This window comes from Phacochoerus africanus, chromosome 2, assembly GCF_016906955.1.
Source record: "Phacochoerus africanus isolate WHEZ1 chromosome 2, ROS_Pafr_v1, whole genome shotgun sequence".
Taxonomy (NCBI): Eukaryota; Metazoa; Chordata; class Mammalia; order Artiodactyla; family Suidae; genus Phacochoerus; species Phacochoerus africanus.
In genome coordinates this window covers 39390156-39398793 of record NC_062545.1, presented here as the reverse complement: position 1 = coordinate 39398793, position 8638 = coordinate 39390156, and the positions used below count along the sequence as shown (strand labels likewise).

Sequence of the window (8638 nt, the reverse complement as noted above, 5' to 3'; positions counted from 1 at the left end):
TGTGTCAGTATAATCAACAAAGTTGTTCACATAAGAGAATATGATACATACCAAACTGACTGACAATACTTAGAAAGACATTGTTATTTTGTTTGAAAATAGTCCAAAACTGAAACCACAATTCACCCATGGTTATGTTATCCACATTCTCCTATCTCTTGAGAGACAATATCTTCTTCTTTTAATTTTTTATAGATTCTTCAGTATGTGTGTGTTATGGGCCTAGTGTCTATATCCTGTGTGCCACACTACTGATTCTTATGACTAAATTAATATTAGAGAATCTTCAGGTCATTTCACTGGACATCGAATAGCGTGCTTTGCTCCACAGACATACTTTTTGAAATTTAAGTAAAATTTAAATGTATGTTTTGAAGTTTAAGTGAAGTAAATACTTCAAATATTAGAATTCTATTTAATAGATTTATGTAATATCCTGTAGAGAATAATTAGTAAAATAATCCCGGCTTATAAAAGAGGCTTTACAAGACAAGTGGCTAGCCTAATGTCACAGAATAAATCATTGGAAAGGCTAAACCAAGACCTAAGTTTTATTTTGAGATAACTGTACTCTATTGTTCAAGCAGGTTAATATTTCTAATCATTATTAGTTTTCATCAGTTACTTCAAGTACTAACAAGTGCTAACTCCAAGTTAAGCATTGTTTACCATGTTTATTACTGCCGAGATTTTTAACAAGAATATAGATGCTTTTTACGAGTTGTTGGACCTGGTATTTCTCTTTTCTTATATAAAAGTCAAATGAAATAAAATCCCAAATTTTCAAGTCAAAATAATGAAAATTTCTAACATATATTTTGCTATCTCATAATTCTAAGGAAATATCTGAATTGAATTTCAGGTCTTAAGAATTGCATTTTATTTACCGTACAATATATGATCATTCTATGAAAAATTGGGGCAATAGTCCATAAGATGCAAGTAAACTTTATGTAGAATGATAAAATTTTCCTGTTTATTCCTGGGACTATTTGACCCATAGTAGGTAATTTCATTTACAATTAGAAGTAACAATGCATTTTTATGTAGAGCTGATGACCTCGGATGATGTCTACAATTTGATTTTTAGAGAATGTAGCTTAAATTCCACTAATGTGTTCCAGGATGTGGCATAACAGATGATTTTAAGCAATTTTATTCAAGATAGTGTATAGCATATGCCAACTCTTTTGTTCTAAATAGGCCTTTAGTAGAAAATTAATTTATAAATGCATGAAAAAAGTCAGTGAAAAGAAAAAAAAATTGGCCAAAAATAATCTTTGTACTGATCACTTAGCTTTTTAACATAGCAGCTTATAATATACTTTCTATTAAAAATCCCTGAGAAAAAAGAGAACAAACATGTCTGTGGTTTTAGGATAAAGGCAGAAGTAGAAGTAAATATTAATTTTAAAAGGAGACATAATCAGCAGCTTAACGTTCTTGAGTTTTCTGTAAGAAGGTGTTTCTTGGTGTGTTATCTGCTAAATGCTGTAATTTATTTCCACAGTCTTATATAATCTAGCGTAGAATGTCAAAGAAACAAACAAAAGTAGATTTTTCTTACTGTAGGATGAAAATGTAATCTGAAAATATCTATATTGAATAATTAAAAATTAATTTACATTCCAAATCCTGATGATGGTAATCAAAATTCTATATAAGGAAAAATAAGATTTGTAAGAGAATTTTTCATTATAAAGAGGATGAAAATGGTTTTAACAGATTTATGGATTTTTTAAAGAACTATCAACTGAAGATTAAGATGTTCAAAAATACACACTTTAAGTTGCTTTAAAATTATTAAATTACACTAAGTATTGCCAAAAAAAATCTGAAGTGCATTGTCATTAAATTCAGAAAACATACGAAAACTTTTCTTCATATTTACAATTCGATTTGACTAGGTTTTAAGAAATGGTTATAACTGCATTCCATTAGTCTACATAAAGATCGTTGGAAGTTACATCAAGACAGTGTTTCATAATTATAAGATAGATGAAGCAAGAGCATACACTTGATGTAAAAAGACTGTTTAAGAACCTAAAAGATGGATAAACTTTCCATTAAGAAACTACTCTGATGAATCCTGGAAGGGTAGAGTGTAAGGGAGAGGAGTGACACATTGCTCCTAGGTACCTTGTCTGTTCTGCTGATGTTAAGTAACTTGATTCAGCCCATTTAACAGCCAATTCCTCCAACTAAGAGTTAATAAGGTAACCTGGTGGTAAAAGTGGTGATCCCAGTATGGCGTTCCGGGGGAGGCTCCTGGGGTAATATTAGTTTTTGTGTGCTGTCCCATGCCCACAGTCTCCAAGAAAAAGGAAGAAAAAGATAGGCACAGAGGCTGCATTAGGCAGAGGAGTGGTTCATTCTATGATAACTGAAAAGCAGAATACTGCATGATGGAAATTAGAATGAGAACCTTAAAACGTGGTCTCTTTGTGTGACTTGTACTTGTCTATAGCATGTCCTGCATAAAATAAGAGTGATCCAGTTACACACTAGCTTACTAGAGAAAATAGATTATTAATAGCAAGAACCATTAGCTTCTGAGAGAAAAGAACACACATATTTTAGCATTGCATCAAAATCTTGCCAACATCAGTGCACAATGCTCCTTTACTGGGATGAAATTCTCTTGAGCACATTTGACATTTTGACTGTTAAGTGTTTGACTCACATGAACCAAATGCTGCATGGCAGGAGGCGGCAGCTCGTATGCAACGATACAAACTTTGTGAGTGTTATTGAGCTGTGATAGGTAGGGTTTAGACCAATCTGTTTATCAGGATGATGGAAATGGGGAGGAAACCGGTGAAAAAGGAGGGACTTAGAAAGAAATTTCCATATGTGAGATCAAATGATGGTGAGAACATTCTAAAAGTATTAAATAAAATAAGAGTAAGAAGTAGTGAAATGGGAGTTCCCATCGTGGCGCAGTGGTTAACGAATCCGACTAGGAACCATGAGGTTGTGGGTTCGGTCCCTGCCCTTGCTCAGTGGGTTAATGATCCGGCGTTGCTGTGAGCTGTGGTGTAGGTTGCAGACGCGGCTCGGATCCCGCGTTGCTGTGGCTCTGGCTTAGGCCAGTGGCTACAGCTCCGATTCGACCCCTAGCCTGGGAACCTCCATATGCTGCGGGAGCGGCCCAAAGAAATAGCAAAAAGACAAAAAAAAAAAAAGAAGTAGTGAAATATGTTATGTGAGCAAGTGAGACAGTGGAAAATTGCTGAAGGTGCTCTTGAAAATATACAAAATGCGTAAGCAAGCAGAGTACACTCATTTTTACAGATGTTGCATGGGCTCTATTATGTAGACCATCTTCTCTCCAAAGCTCACTCTGTGCTCCTCACACTCATTCCCAGCGCCTAGTCTGTTGTGGGCGCTCAATAAATATTAAACAAGCAAAGCACAAACTACTGTCAAAAGTTTGAAATTCACAGAAATCAATAGTATTGTTATTTTCATTTAACATTTATTGAGAGTCAACAGCATGACTTAGTCCACATGTGCAAATAGGTTATTTTATAATCACATATTAAGGAAATAGTGAAATACAATATGTATCAACTACACTTTCAGTTTTACTCCATTGATCTGAAGTGTAAAATTGTTTTTCTCTTTTTTTATAATGTTGACACATCATGAAATATAAACATTTATTATTTAAGTAAATATGTTTCTCTCAGAGAAATCATTACTCTTGGATATTAACATTCACTTGAAAGTATGGGATCAATAAGTATACATCACAGATTCTAAATAGACCAGTGCATTTACAAAGAACAGAACAATCTTGAAAGTGGCTGAGGACAGTGACAAATACACAAAGCATGTAATAGCAATTGGGTTTCACCTGCTATTGCGACAATTTAAAACACTAATACAATTATGTAGGGTACCATTGTTTACAAAATAGTAACAAAGGCCAAGACAGACAGAAACTCTTCAAATGGACACAAATTAGTGCAAATGAATGAATTTAGAAATGTTTGTTAATTTAAAGAAAAAAATTTTATTACAGGAAATGAACTGTATTTGATACATGTATAATCCACATGTTCCAATTTTATCCTTTTAATACGATGATTACGAATTGTAATTCGAATTATTCTTGGTAGTTAATAGGCACTCAAATTCTATTTAATCTCTTTTCACGAATATTTTTTCTGTCCTGTTTGTATGTAAAGTAGATTTGAAGTGATTTTAATTGTTAAGATGATGGAAAACTATACTTAATGTTTCTGCGATGAAAATTTCAGTTTAATTTTGGGATACTAAAGTATCCAAATTTATAAAGTGTATTTTCCCCTAACATTTAGTTAAGTCTTAGAATCTTAAAAATAAAAGTTTTTCCAGACCAGCCTTCTCCTAAAAAAGGAACAGCCTCTGTATTCTGATCTAAGGGACATATTACTTCAAAACTTTGTTGAATAGAAATTTTTTTCTATGATTCGAAGGAGTTGAAGATTATCTAATTCAGCTCTATAACTGTAAAATTAAGGATAAGGCTTAATGTCTCTATATTTACATACACATTGGCCTAATTGGGCAGTTATTAAATTTTCTCTTCCAGTTTATTTTAAAAAAATTCGTAATATAGTAGTTGTGATTGCTTTGCTAAAATTTATTCAATATCATTATCCTTGTGATGGTTCACCACATGCAGTTCCGCTTATGTAAAACACCACCTACAAAGATCACAGTAATGATGTAATTAATGAATAATGCATATTTAATTATTAATTCCCTCTGCTATTTTTACTTTAAAATGAGGGTAGTTGAATGATTTTATCACTTATCTTTTGGTTTCTGATATATCTGGCAACCTTTGCTATCAGAAATCTCATTTGCTAAAATATTATCTTAATGACACAGGATTTAGAGGCACAGGTCATTGACATCTGGATCAGCTAATACTCTTTTTTTCAACAATCCCTCTATGTTTTCAGGCAACCCACTAACATTTATTGAATACTTCCTACATGCCAGCACTATTACAGGCCCTTAGAACAAACTCAAAGACGGCTTTAAGTGATGTCACGCACAGGTGTTAATGAAAGAAAAAGAAAGATGATATGCTACTAACTTAATGATTTTCTTCACCTTTTGACTGTTGGATTTGAATCACCTTGAAGGAAGAAAATGAGAAACAAGGAGATGCTGGGTCTCCAAACTACAACTCAGAATATTCAAGTGAAGTGTCTTGATTGGCCTCCTTCCTTGCCCCACTAAGTAACCACTGGATGTGTCCCTGGAGTGACTGTTTTGATCCTCTGGCTAGTAAAGAGCAAATATTACCAAAGGTTTTCTTCTGAGAGAAAGCAAGCTTGAAAAAGAGAGAAGGAATTTGGATTCAGGGGGATAGGTCAATTTTGAAAAGTAAGACCAAGGAGGAAAAATATGAGAAATTAAATATCAAGTAATAAATACACTAAGCTCAATGAAATGCCATGTCCTCTTTCCATATGTAACATACAAATAAATAAAAATGAATCCTCATACAGTAGCATATGCTGTAATGTTTTATCTTTGGAATTCCTCAGATTTCATTATGATAGTAACAACATGTATTGTGGAAAATATTTGTATCTCCTGATGCTTCTAGATAATTGCTTTCTAAACAAGGAAAATAATTAATAGTGTTTGTGTGTGTGTGTGTGTGGCTTTAAAGTGGAGAGATTTATAAAGGTCCAGTCCAGCCGATTTTAGATTTTTATGAAAAGAATAACTGAAAAACACATGATCCATCATGAATTAAAGATAAAAATGAAGTGCATTTTTGGACTTTTGCAGAAGTTATAGTAACTGAATTCCTACTTTTTATATGATATGAAGTCTAGTTTACTAAATTACATTAATAGAAAATTTATTCCACCTTTCACTGTATGAATTTTCTATAAAGTTTCGCTTAATCAATGTTTCCCAAGTACAATTATAATGCAGAATAAGTTCTGAAGTTCAATATACTCAATTTTATCTTTATCTCAAAATGTATTTAAAATTATTAAGAATTATGAAAGTCATAATTTTTATCTAGTACAAGCCCACAAGTTCAAACCTGAATGAATGAAAATAACTCTTTAAAAACTATTTAATTGTACTTCAATATATTATTAATTAGTTTTAGATTATTTATACTTTTTTTTTGGTTTGTGCCTGTGACATGCCAAGTTCCAGGGCCAGGGATGAAACTCGCACCAAAGCAGTGACCCAAGCCACAGCAGTGACAATGCTGGATCCTTAATCCTCTGTGCCACCAGGGAACTCCGTCTTATTTATACTTATGAAGATAACTAAAAACTATGTAAGGAAGAGAAGTAAATAATAGTCAAAGCATCATCTTATGAATAAATATTAGAATGCTATGATGAAGTTGTAGAACGTCACTGATTTATTCTCACATAAATTCCTTGCTTTATTAAACTCACAAGATAAATATTTTTCATATCAATTATTAGTTATAGATATACCATTGCAAAAATATGCAAGTATCCAAATAGCCTACTTATGATCTGTATAGTTAAAAAATATGAGGCTATTGCTTTACAATATTTAAAACTGAAATGATATTTTAAAAAGCCATTGAAAGTATCTTATTGGTTTTACGTAAGCAAAGAATCTGTGTTTATAAAATAAAAATATTTTTAATAAAAGAATAAATTATAAAGTCATCTGAAGGAGTAAATTCACATCTCTAAGAGCAATTTTCAGTCTCCTATCCACTCGAGACGACATTATAGAAATCATGAAACTGAAACCAACACGCAGGTAAGAAGAAACAAGTCAGTGCTTAAATCAGTTATATGTTAGGTAGTATTATCAGCGTAGACATTTTATATTCTAGTCAGTCTTCTTTTAATTTGCTATGGCTATAAAAACAATCCACAAATGAATAATCAACACCTTTATACCACAGGGGAGAAAAACTATGAAGCTTAGTGAAAGCAAAGGGATTTGATGGTTTTTCTTACCTATATTGAAGCTGATTTTATGAGGAAAAAGTGCCTAAGTAAATACTATAGATTTAACTAGGAGTTTACAATTTTTCATATCCTTTCACATACGTTCTCTTACCTGAACTCTACATCTTGACAGACTGGCAGGTAAGTATAATTAACTTCATTTTTTTAGGGAAGAAATTTAGGCTCAGAACCTTGTCTAAATGAGCACTTTGAAATTGGGATCCCATGCTTCTACTCCTCCACTTTATATTTTAGAGAGTAACAAAGCCACCTCAAAAAAAAGTTGACAGAAACATTTGACTGAATTCTAAATTTCCAGGTAGTCTGCAGAGGTCAAGATGAATTTAAAAACTTTTTCAATGTTATTTAATGTGATTTTTATTTTGAAAAGCACAAGGAAATAAATCCTTGACTAATTTTTTAAGCTTAGTTTACTTATCTGAAATGTGAGGGACTGAAAGATCATCTTGATATATTTACATAAATATTTCTAAATTCTAATATTAGGAATTTAATTGACTCAAATTTAAGAAAGGAAATTATTGTGATTTCATCCTTGAAAAAATATTGCTAGTTCTGATTTTATTATAATAAATAATAAATATTATGATATATTAAAAAACAAAGAATGAAGGGAGCAGTAATTAAAATTCTTAGCACTGTGAGCTCTAACATAAGGCCTAACATCACATCAAATGCTTTTAATCTACTGTGCATTTTTCTCAAGCATATTCTGGAGTGATATATTTATTATATCGCTGCATAATTAAAAAGAAAATGCATTATTTATGGCATTATGACTTAAAACATTGAAATTTTAGACCTCTTGGGAGAATCAATTGCTGAAGTCATAAACTCAAGTAATTTACTTGTATTGCTGGTTTTTTGCTTTGTTTCAACAAATTACTTTTCAAGCAGTTGCAATAGTTTCTGCATAAATAGAACTGTGTCATCTTTATTGTTTAAACTATGATCACTCAGGTGGCATTAAAACCACAAATCAAGCAGAAAAAATATCTACTAACTGCCTAAGACTATTTTCTTATTCCCAACCATCTTCAGCATTTCTCTTGATGTAATTAAGCAGTCTGTGGAGTTTTCTTATAAGTTTTTCTGAACTTACACTTAAAGTTTAGTTATACAAAAGAACAAGAATGCCACCTCACATTCTCCCTGGCACAGAAAAACATGCAAGGACAGTGATAGAAAGCAATCAATTTAAAGGTTATTGTCGTCCGCCTGTCTGAATCCAGTGCTTTCCTCCTCATGTTGTTGTCTTTCTAAAGAAGATAATGTCAACTTTCTTCATTTTTTTTTACCTTGCTCCACTGTCTTGGTTGTTTTCTCTTCCTTCTTTCCAGGTACAGCTGCAAAGCAGAGATAAGGTTTAAATAAAGTTTCAGATGGAAATGCTGCTTCTGCTCAAAAAGGCATTGTGTAACCTGTTCAATGCCAAAATTTTCTTCTAAACAAGCTGTTTTAAAGCTTTTTCAACATTTCTCATTTCTCTATAATCCAAATGAAACCGGCCTTTATAAATCCAATCTTAAAGAATTAGAGAAAAAATAATCCTTTGCCTTCTTCTTACCAATTTTTGCACTCTGTTTTCTACCTTATTCTTTTATATTCTGCTTTGATAAACAAGCTCTGGGAAGAATTCCACTTGACAG

At 32.2% G+C, this 8638-nt stretch overlaps 1 long non-coding RNA gene across 1 annotated transcript; it reads right to left on the bottom strand.

The window, feature by feature from the left end:
• Positions 1-3458: 3458 nt before the first annotated feature.
• LOC125115444 (uncharacterized) lies at positions 3459-8319 on the bottom strand. The gene is made up of 2 exons (XR_007132112.1): positions 8288-8319; positions 3459-4694 (listed from the first exon to the last, which is right to left on the bottom strand). It is a non-coding gene; the product is annotated as an uncharacterized LOC125115444 (long non-coding RNA).
• Positions 8320-8638: the final 319 nt, after the last annotated feature.